Consider the following 12,092-nt stretch of genomic DNA (forward strand, 5'->3'; position numbering starts at 1 on the left):
AAAATGATGTAAGACTAATTAAATGCCAATTAATCCAACTTCCATTCAGAATCCTGTGCAGAACAAGAGACTAAATTTAGGACCAATTCTTTGTATGCTCAGATTTAACTAGAGAATCCATCTTCACTTTATATGAACAATATAATTTTCTTTGTTTATTCAACATGCTGCATTATTCGTTTTATTATAAAAATTGTCTACTCGCAAGGTTTTCAAATAATTGAGTCTATTTGTTTCGTTTCTCCTGATGTATTAATATTTTCTTTGCATGGTATTTTAGAAAATATATGACCTAGAAAGCAGCCTAATTCTTGTCACAGCTGCAACCTTACTGAGGCAGAAAATTTGGCATTTATATGAAATGAAACCATCTCTAATGCTTTGTCTGCCCTTCTAGAATCCCCTTTGTTTAATCACCATGTTTGGAGCTTATAAAAGGACTGCTTTCAGGAATAAGTAGATAGAAATGAGGGGATGCTGATGTGTGAATAAAACGGTGATATAAAAGAAAATTGATTTTGTTCCTTCTTCAGCTGAAGTCTGTGGAGGTTGCCCTGCCTTTCACTGATAGCTGTATGGGTTAGTCTCTGATTCATGAATTACAAGCCTGACTCCCCTCCCCCCCTCCGCCGCTTCCCGTTCCCAGACCAGGATTGCCCTGCTCCACGTTTCCATGGTGCTGAGCTTCCCTATCATAGCACATTATTGTTATTGCTTATTGTGTCTTCCGAATCCTCTGATAGACATACGGAGTCAGGGACACTGTCTGCCTTGTTTCCCATTGTGGCACCAACATCTAGCACAATGCAGGCACATGGCAGCCCTTAATAAATGTTTGTTTAAGGAAAGAACGAACGCGGTTTAAAATTTGAGGTCCTGACCACTCTTACTCAGACACTGAAGACTTGGCCTCAATATACATGTGGATACTACCCTTCAGAAACAACACTTTTATGTTCCCTTTGGTAGTACCAGCATCTAACTCAATGTCAGCAATATGTTAACCGCTTGATAAATGTTCCTGAAGTACTGAATTAGCAAGTGCTCATCTTGGGAGGGAACCAGTTACTTGCGGATCAGATCTGGAGACCCTCTGGGCATCACATCACTAAGAGTTGTCTTCTGGACTGTGTCTGTGTAGGGAACAGGCACATCTACCTGTCAAAGACATTTCCCTGATTCCTAAGTTAAACAAAGTTTACATCCTTATACAATTTTCAGCCGAATATAAACTAGACACCCTAATAAATTCAATAGTTCAATTCTGATTTTCCTGGTACCCTATTTTTTGATGCTATCCGTGAAGAATGCAGTCCCAAGTTAATTTCTGAACATCCTTTATTTTGATTCTGAAACCCATCACACAATGAGAAACAGCGGCCCCTTGGGCATGGTGGGTTTTATGTCTCTGACCTGGCATTTTTTAGTTATATTTTCCCCCTAAATTCAAATAGTCTCACTTGGCATTTGGAAGACTGATTCAGCATCCCCTAAGCAATAAAGATTTAAGTTAATTAAAAAAAAAAAAAAAAGAAAAAGCCAAGCAGAGCTGGTCTCTGACAAATAGAGCACCTAAGAATGCCATTAAGGAGACATTTATGTTTATATTACTACAGAGCTTTGAAAAATGTTTAATATTAGAATATTAATGTGTTGGGTTAGCCAGTCACTAACACCACACAAAGCTCCTAGGACAGTGCATCGTAAATAGTAGACTTTTAGAAATTTTTTTCTCGAATTAATGAATACAGGTTATAAAGTATTCTACTTTATACTGGGAAAAATGTTGGAAACATGGAAAACATGGTTGAATCTCTTTAGCTGGTGCAAAACAAAAACAAGAAATGGGAAATACAAAAAAAAAAAAAACTGAAAGAAACACGAGGGGTCTTAGTGGTGTATTTGATATTCTCAGTAAGAAATAGGAAAAATTAATTTGCATAGCTAGCAAGGGAAATCTGGATGGGTTGAAAGAGTTCCTTCCCAGAGAGAAAAGGGAACAAAAGGCAGGGGGGGGGGGGGGCGGCGGAGGGAGGGAGGTCTTAGCTCTTCATGATAAAAGGAGGAATGCATTCCATCTTAGAACATTCCATCTCCAGATATCTCCTGGGCTGGGAGATCAGGGAAATGTCTTTGACCGGTAGATGTGCCTGTTCCCTACACAGGTTGGGTCAGAACTGCAACAACTGTGAAACCACCTTCAGCTTGAGGCTGTACCACTCTGTTGGCCTGCTTTGGACTGGGATCGTGGTGCTGGCCAGGCAGCATCAGGAGGTGTAACAGCTGGAAGCTGGAGTGAAGGAGCAGAGACCCAGCCTCAAGGGAAGAAGAGACTCAGTTCAGGTGCAACTTCAAGGAAGGTGGTGTTAAGACCATGAGGGGACAAGTCATGTTAACAAGGAGGGAGCCACAGAGAAGATACCAGCTGGATGCCCGGGTGAATGGCAAGTTATTTCACAGCTGGTAGTGGGAAGGAAGGTTCCTGAGACTCCAAGAGTGCCTATCATAAGATGGAGTGATTTGGGGATTTTCTTGGTCAGTTCCTGTTGCTACTAGCAAAATAGCATAGACTGAGAGACTTACTCAATGAACATTTATTTCTCCCAGTTCTGGAGGTTGGCAAGGGTGAGATCTGGGTGACGGCACACTTGGGTTCTGGTGAGGACCCTCTTCCGGGTTTACAAACGGCTACCTACTTGCTGTGTCCTCACATGGTGGGGAAGAGTAGGCTCTCATCTATTCCTCTTCATATAGGAACACTAATCCCATTATGCGGGCTCTGTCCTCGTGACTTTATGGAAATCTAATTACCTTCCAAAGGCCTCTCTCCAAATACCATCATATGGGCATTAAAGCTTCAACAGATTTTTGAGGGGGATACATTCATTCTATAACAGGGATTAAAGGAAGGAATTAATGTACCTCTGGGTGAGTGTTCAGAGAGAGAAGTATTTTTATTGCCTGAGTCACATGATCCAAACCTCCTCTTGACCTTTCCTGTGGAGATCTTCAGCTGTCAATACCATATATCAGATGACAAGTCATGTGGTGGCTCTGCGTGTGCCCCTCTGACCCTCACGTCCCCTTTAGCTTCAAGCAAGGCACTGCATCCATCAGCAGAGTTTGGGGCTAGAGAGGAGTGACCTTGCGGTAGACATCCATTCACATATAATCCATTAATCATGTGTAAGCATCCTTGAAGTTTGTAGAAATACAAATGCAAACAAGAGATCTAGTTTGGGTTCTCATGAAGCTTACATTCTAGAGAGGAGGCAGACAGTGTGCAGGTCAATCAATATATTAATAAGATAATGTTGTGAAGTGACACTTGCCATGAAGAAATGAATAGGAGAACTTGACGGAGTGGCTGGTGGGGGGGTGGAGGGATGTACTTGAGATTAGGAGTAAAGAATGAATTTGAAGTAGGTCATATTGGAACTGAATCCAAATGACAGAAGGATAGAGGCATGTCAGGATCTGGAAGCAGAGCGTTCCAGGCAGGGGTTAAACAGTTAACTCATATTTAACAGTGAGTTAAATATGTGTGAGAAATAGAGCGAGGGCCAAGATGACTGAAGACTATTCTGTCCCTCACCATTGGCAAAGGACTGAATGCTTGTGTCCCCACCAAATGCAGATATTGAAGCCCTTACCCCCAGTGTGATGGCATTTGAAGATGGGGCCTTTGGGAGATACTTAGGGTTGGATGAGGTCATGGGAATGGGGCCCCATGATGGGATTAGTGCCCTTATAAGAAGACACACTAGAGACTTTGCCTTTTCTCTATCCTCACATCCCCATTAAGGAAAGGGCCTGTAAGAAGGATGCCACACCTTGAGAAGGAGACCATCTCTAAGCCAGGAAGATGGCTCTCACCGGAACTAGTGGTGGTCAGCTTGATCATGGGCTTTCCAGTCTCTAGACTATGAGGAAGAAATTCCTGTTGTTTTGAGCCACCCCACTCTCTGGTATTTTGCTATCACAGCCCAAACAAACTAAGACGCCATCAGAGTAACCCTGAGCAAATTAGAGCCGAACTAAGCCTTGTTAATCTCACCTGTAAAATGGCAATACATAGGCCACCACATCAGAGTGTATTGAGAGAATTAAATGAAATTATGCATTTCAAGTGTTAAGCACCTTATCTGAGACATAGTAAATACTCAGAAAATCTGTTACCATTAATGAATTCTGTAGGAATAAATGTGAGTGATGATAAAGACCACTAGAAGTTTTTTGAGGAGTTGTTTTATTGTGTGTTGTGCTATCAAAACCATTCTTGCTGGAGGCCCACCAGGTGGAGGGGGAGGTGGCATGAGTCATGGGATCTTTGGGATGTGAACCACAGCTGTAGCTTTGCCAATGGGGAAGCAAATCAGGTGCCAAGAATTTCTTTGGAAAGGGAAAAATAAATACAAGAATGATTGACTGAAAATGATTGGATTGGAAAATGATCCGAAGAAGGAAAGAAGTTGAGAAAAAATTTATGTGCTTTTCTTTTTTTTGTTATAATTTTTTTATTATGTTATGTTAGTCACCATATGTGTGTTTTCATTGCCTTCCACTGATTTAGATAGGACACACAATCACACAAAGTGGTAATAGTGTGTTCATTTGTTTCTCTTAATCAGTTATTTGAGTTTGCATCTGGTGAAAGAAAAATAGAAGCACTGAGCATTATGGGAGGAAAAGGAAGCCGTCTCATGTAAGGTTGAAGAATAGTATTTCTGTATATTTCTTAGATTGCCCTTTTATAGTTTGTAAACCCAAATATTAAGGGAAAATAGCATGACTATCTCAAGCATAACATGCTCTGCTGTGTAGACATTTATTCAAAAAACCTTTCATGAGCTCTACCATGTGCCCAGCACTCTCTGAGAGGCACTCAGTGCTCAGAACGTGGTTCTTGTCCGCAGAACAGCAGCTGCCGAAGTGCATCTCGTTGAAGAACAATGAGGTGCTATGCCATTTTTTCTTGGCAAACCCACAGCTAGGCACAGGCCATTCAAAATAGAAACTGAAGACGCTCCTTGCCAGTGAGATGGTGGGCAAGTTATCCAGGCTGACTCTCTTGCTGAAAACAAGGAAAAATCCTGGTTGGAATGGGAGGCAAAATCTCATAGCATCGATACCCCAGCAGGACAGGAGCTTCCGGCCAAAAGTTAAGTGAAGGTAGCCACCTAGAGAAGCACACTGTAGCTCCAAATTTGCTCAACAAGATCACACTGAGATTTGGTTTTCATGAACACACAGGTATGGGGGACTAGAGCAATGCTCAGGGCCCACCTAAGGTGATGGGTCTAATAGAAATCCCTCATCCATAAAGCTGGGATCCCAGTAGCCATGTCCTTGATGGGAAGGTGAAACCGAAACAAAAACATCGATGTGGACACATGGGTAACAATTATTCACTCAGAGTCACAATGACCAGGATTAACAGTAATAGAAATTCCACATCATTTCTTCTGTTCATCAGCAATTTATTTCTGAGCAGATGAAGTATCTGTTCTGACAGAGAAAAAGAGAGGGTATTCAAAGGAGATTAAAAGTGACATCAAGTCAACATACCAGCCTTTGTTGCTTTCAGGTTCAAGTTGAGGTATTTTGGAAGCAAAATCTAGTCTTTTTCTTTTTTGGCACTTCTTAAGCTCCCTGTGTGGTCACGTGACAAAGTTCTCTCCAATGGAGTGTGAGTAAACGTAACATGGCTCTGCAAGGGACTGCAGATCTGGCCCATAAAATCTCTTGCACACACTCCTCCACTTCTGCCTTTGGACTGAACAGTGATGAACACCATCGTCCAGAGCGATCGAGTGTCAGGATGGAAGAGTCTCCATCAGCCCGAGTGCCTGAATGGCTGTCAGTAGAGACGACCCACAGACCTGAACAACTGTGAGGAGGTAATAAGCTGCGGTTGTGTCAAACTCCCTGACACGCCAGGATCTGGTGGTGGCTTCCAGCTTGCCTAATCCAGCCAGTGCAGAATCCAAGCACCAGCCGTTCTGCAGAGTAAGGACCTGCAGCTGCAATATCCCCAAACCACAAAGAAATTGGGGGCTGGAGCAGAGGGGAATAGTGCATCCTGAGAAAGGCAGGAGAGAAGGGAAAACCAATAAACTAACTACTTATTTTCATTGTTTTATTATAGAGATCATTGCTGGTGATAAAATCCATGTTGAGATGAAGAATAAAGCAAATCATGGTAATGTCCCCTTCCCGATGATGTCCCTTCCACACCCCGAGAGGCAGCCCCTGTCCTGACTAAGCATTCACTTGCTTTTCTTCATAGTTTCACAGACATATATATGTAGCAATAAACATATTATTCATGCCTAATATTTTCTTTAAAATTTTTAAATAAGTGATATATAGTTTTACTTAAGAATCATTTTGTACATTGTGATGGTTAATTTTGTGTTAACCGCAGGGTGCCAGATAAAGCATTGTTTCTGGGTGTGTCTGAGGGTGTTTCCAGGTGAGATTAGCATCTGAATCCGTAAAGGGGATTGCCTCTGCCTATGGGCATCATCCAGTCCTCTGGGGGCCTGAATTGAACAACAAAGTTGAGGAAGGAAGAATTTGCCCCTTTTCCCTTCTAACCTACATACAAGTGTGAGTGGGGATATTAGTCTTCTCCCGCCCTAGGACTGGGATTTGTATCATCAGCTCGCTGGTTCAGAGGCCTTTTGGAGTCGGAGTGGAAAGACGTCACGGGCTCTCCTGGGTCTTCAGCTTGCAGACAGCAGATTATGGGACTTCCCAGCCTCCACAATCATGTGAGCCAATTCTCTACAGTAAACCAGTATATATATTGGTTCTGTTTCTCTGGAGAACCCTGACTAATCTAATACATATATGGTCTATGATTGATTGTTTTACCCAATATTATATTTGTGAAATTCATGAGCATGGATGCATGAGGTGTCAATTTCATTTTTTGCTGTTAAATCATATTCTATCTTGTGAATACAATAGTTGCTGGGTCATAAAATATATGCATGTTCACATTTATTTAATAAAATTAAATTGTTTGCCACAATAATATACTAATTCCCAGACCCACAACAGTGTAAGAAGAATTTCTTTTGCTTTCCATTCCTGCCAACACTTGGTCTTGTCACATTTTATTATTATTATTGCCAAACTGATGCTTTGTCCTGTTGCTACGTCTTCTCCCGCATCATAGCTTGTCCTTTTAGTCTCTAAACGCGGGCTTTCCGTAAAGAGGAGCTTTAAATTTTAATGTGTTTGCATTGTGTGTCTTACTGAAGAAATTTTTCTTCCCATCAAGGTCAGTGGTAACTTGAGCCTCAAACCACAAGAAAGCTGACTGATGGATCTAAATCTTCAGGTGGACACTCCCCACCATAACAAAGGCTGAGAAAAGCAAGTTGACCCCTGTCTTTCTTTGCAAGGTGCATTCAGCAGTCCCCCCTTCCCCATCATTTATTTTCTCACTGATTCTAAGGTCCTTCAGGGGTTTTATACCTCCATGAAAAGGTGTCCTCTACCTTGTATGAACTCTTGCATTTATAGTTCTACTAATGTGCTTCCATTTGAACTGAACTTCTCAGTATATAAGGCTTGGAAGTCACTTTTAGCAGCCTTGGGCTTCAGCCGAGCTAACTTGCTGGATTGTACTTTAGCTTTGTTTTCCACTCTGAGGATTTTCCTTGGTTTCTTACCATCTCTGGCATGTATTCAACAGAGTTTTTAATGGTTTATCTAGACTTTAAGATTGTTTTCCAGTGGGAGGATTTTCCAGGGTATTTTGTATGACTTACTGGCCATGAACTGAAGTCCAAACAATACATTTTCAGACAAGAAAAAAAGAACCCACTTATCATTGGGTGAATGGGTTTAATTGATAAGGGAATATAAGGTATAGCAGTGAAGAATAGAGCCCAGTTCTTGAGCACAAAAGGGAAACAAGAGCCAAGGCAGATTTTACTCCAGTTTCTCTCTGAATAAGTGGGAAGCTCTTTACTCTCCCCAAATCTGACTAAAATTCCTTTAAAATAATTTATCAGCCAGAGGATCACCAGTGTTATTTAAATTATAGCACAATTCCTGACAAGTAAACAAACAAACAAAAAATTACCTTTTTAAAATTTCAATTTAATCATTATCATTTTTTTAGTTTTTTTTTTTTATTTTTTTAAAGTAAGCTCTATGCCCAATGTGGGGCTCAAACTTGACCCTGAGATCAAGGGTCTCATGCTCCACTGACTTAGCCAACCAGGTGCCCTAAGAAACTTTTTTTTTTAAGATTTATTAATTTATTTGAGAGAAAGAGAGAGAGCCTGTGCATGAGTACGTGAGCAGGGGGAGGAGCAGAGGGAGAGGGAGAGAATCTCAAGCAGACTCTTCTTCGATGAACGTGGACCTAATGTGGGGATCAATCCCACGACCCTGAAATCATGACCTGAGCCAAAATCAAGAGTCAGCACTTAATTGATTAAACCAGCCAGGCACCCCAAGAAACTTTTTTAATGGAAATTTAAAAATATACATATGGTTCTGTCATCCTTTGCTAAACATACATCAATATCAAAGGCTTTCCATTGTTTACAAATTTCTTAGCACGATAAGGCCTTCCACTGTCTGCTCCTTTGCCTGTAGTGTTCTCTCCACCCAGAGTTTCAGTTCTCTTGTTTTGTCCACCCAATTTGCTCCTGCTCATCCTTCAAGAATACAGAAACTGCACCACTTCTGTAACAGTTTCCTCCTTCACCCTCAATTCCTTCTACACAGATGGTTTCTTCCTCCTCCTCATTCCATTGAATGATCTACACAGAAAATTGTGTCACATCACACCATATTGTTATTTGTTAAGTTACTGTTTGGCCACTGAGTACACTATTAAGTTATTTGGGAATACTGCCAGTATCCTAGACAGTTCCTTATCTCAAAACACTCAATTACTGTGCCTAGAACAAAGAAGGTGTTCAAAAAATTGATCAAATGACTAAATGGAGTGACACAATTTCCTAATCAGGTTGGGGGGTTGTACATTTTAAAAATAAAATCAGGAATGCCATTCAATATGAAATCTGGGTAGCATCCCCATTTCGGCTTTTTCTTAACTCCTGTTAAAATAAGTGAAGTGGGGCACCTGGGTGGCTCAATTGGTTAAGTGTCTTCCCTCAGCTCAGGTCATGATCCCGGGGTCCTGGGACTGAGCCCTGCTTTGGGCTCTCTGCTCCGTGGGGAGCCTGCTTCTCCCTCTCCCTCTGCCCCTCCCCGTTGCTCGTGCTCTCTCTCACACATGCTTTCTCTCTCTCAAATAAGTGAATAAAATCTTCAAAAAAGTAACAGTGAAGCTGGAGAAAAACGGAAACTAAAACTTGTGTCTCTAAAAGCTAAGACTAACAAGCTAATGACAGAATGTGATGGTACTTTCTACCAGCAATAAAATAGATATAACTGGACTAAAAATTAAGCACATCTAAGGCCCACATTACTAGATTTTGTCTTGAGTCACACAAGATTTCTGGAAATAAAAAGCTGAAGGACATAGCATGCCTGTCTGGAAATCCACCATCTTTATTCCCATACTGAAGAGACATAGGGATTGTACCAGTAATAATAATATGCTAATTAATCTTCAACACTTTGGGCACGGACTTCAGATATAAGAGGAATTCTCCCATCCTCCTCTGCTCTAACATCTATCAAAAAGAGTCCCACAAAAAACAACCCTGCAGGAAATGAAAGAAAAGTATGAGCTCCTCATAGGAGTGGGGGCTTGCAGTAGTGCATTCTGTTCATATAAGCACAATTCCCAGCAGTGAAATCAGTGTAGTTTGTGTTCTTGTGTATGTAGTGGGGAGGGGCAAGCAGAACATCTTCGCCAGTGCTCTCTTCATTGGATCAGAATAACAGAGGTCCAGACAGTGAAAGGCAGAAGGCGCCTGTGGCCTGAAGACTTCAGTTAAGAACCCGTCCGTTCACTCTTCGCATAGATACCTGAAAAGCAGATGAAACCATGAAACAATGGGGTGGACCCACTTATAGTTTATATATTTTACTTATTGGTAAGCATACAGTGTGTGCAGATTTCTTAGGAGTATGGGTAAAGATAATAAGACCAAAATGAAGTATATGAAGATTTTTTTATAAAAAGAAAAGAGGATAGCATCAAGAAGACTCAAAGAAAAATACAGCTACCAATGACCTGAGAGGCAAAAATTCACAAGGAAAGAATAAACTGAAGCCAAAAGGAAAAAAAAAAAAAGAAAGATAAATTGATGAGATAAAAAGAGAAATAAATGGAATATAAAAAGACTGGCATTTAAATGAGCACTCATGAGTGACTTCTGGGAGGCGATGGCACTTGACATGGCTCCTGATGGCTCTTGAGGGACATGTGGAATTTTATGTTTGCAGGAAGGGAAGAGTAAAGGTTGTTCAGGGAAGAGGGAGAATTTGAGCATCTTGGAAAGATGAGGCTGGAGAGTCAGGCTGGAGTCTGATTTCAAAGCAATATTAGGAAGCTTGAACTCTTTCTTTTGGATAATAAAGGGCCAATGAAGTGTCCCTTGGAGGGGATAGTGTGATTAGATTTGACTACTGAAATGGGCAAGGTATATTCTTCCTGTCCCTCACCTCCCCAGCTGTGCCTCTCACTTCCCCACAGATGGCCAGGAGCATCCTGGAGTTTTCAGCTTCCCTCTGTTTTCAGGAAAGTCTCACTCTTAAATCGGTTACTGTACATTGTGTTCCCCCCAAATTCATATGTAGAAGCCTAACCCATGATGTGGTATTAGGAGGTGGGGCCTTTGGGAGGTGATTAGCTTAGGAGGGTGAAGCCCTCATGAATGGAATTATCGCCATTATAAAAGCGACCCCAAAGAGCAACTTTGCCCCTTCTGCCAGGTGAGTACATCATGAGAAGTTGTGACCCAAGAAGCAGCACATCACTAGACCTCAGACTTCCTGGCCTCCAGGACAGTGAGAAATAAATTTCTGTTGTTTATAAGTTCCCCAGTCTATGGTAATTTATCATAACAGTCTCAATGGACTCAGACACACTTTGTTATTTAAATGTGTTTCTTTTCACTAGCAATTGGAATGTTCGTCACTTCCCCAGCCCTCTTAGAAACGTTTATATCATTTATATTTACACATATACTTTTGCATCAATTCATTAACATGATTATATCAAATAAGCTTTCTAGTGCATTTTTATAACAAATTTGATTTGATTCGTTCCAGAGGTTTTTTTTCATGCATACATAAACATATAGTGTCATGCCACACCTAAACCTGTGTGTGGGATCTTTGTCATCTTTAGCTTTACAAAAAAATGGAAGCATATCACACATGCTTTATTGAAGGTGCATTCCTTTCTTAGCAGTAACTGGAAATATCTTCAAATTAATTGGTATAAGGCTAAGTCATTCCTTTCAAAACTGCATATCTTGTTGTTTCTATGTAATATATGTTTAGTCATTTTCTTACCGATAGATTTACTTTACTTTGTTTCTAGTTTCTTATCACTACAAGGTAATAAACAGAGCATACCCTAAAAACAGGGTTTCTGGGTCCAAGGGTATGTGTAATTATTATTGTAATAGGAAGTGGCCAGATTGCTTTTCAAAAAGGCTGTAAGACTACATTTCCAACGGCACTGGAAAAGAACACTCTGTGGTAGAGATCTCCACCATGATAAATGTCATAGCTCTTTTTGACATTATTGTTGCCAGTCTGATGGATATAAAATGATATCTTACTATTATTTTAATTTGCATTTCTCTGACCACTAGTGAGGAGTGGTTGGATCTGTACTTCAAGAGTTATTACTTATATCCTGCTTTGCAAATTCTTGTGCCTTCATCACCTTTTTTGATAGAGGGCTAGCTGACTGGGTCAATTTAGATTCTCCCTGGCCTCCATTGACACAGCGTCCCTAAATACTGTTAGAATTCACATTTTAAGACATGAACTGATTCCTCTGTACAAGTCTCTCCCTCAAGAGAGTTAGTATGCCTTTCCCAAGCTAGATAAAGTCCAAGCAGGAGGAATCAGGAAATTCACTCACATCCCTCCTCCGGGGAAAAATGGGTGAACACTACACAAATCCCTAATTC

This window comes from Callorhinus ursinus, unplaced genomic scaffold, assembly GCF_003265705.2.
Source record: "Callorhinus ursinus isolate GAN/ISIS: 27379988/994484 unplaced genomic scaffold, GSC_fseal_2.0 scaffold4, whole genome shotgun sequence".
NCBI classification, from domain to species: domain Eukaryota; kingdom Metazoa; phylum Chordata; class Mammalia; order Carnivora; family Otariidae; genus Callorhinus; species Callorhinus ursinus.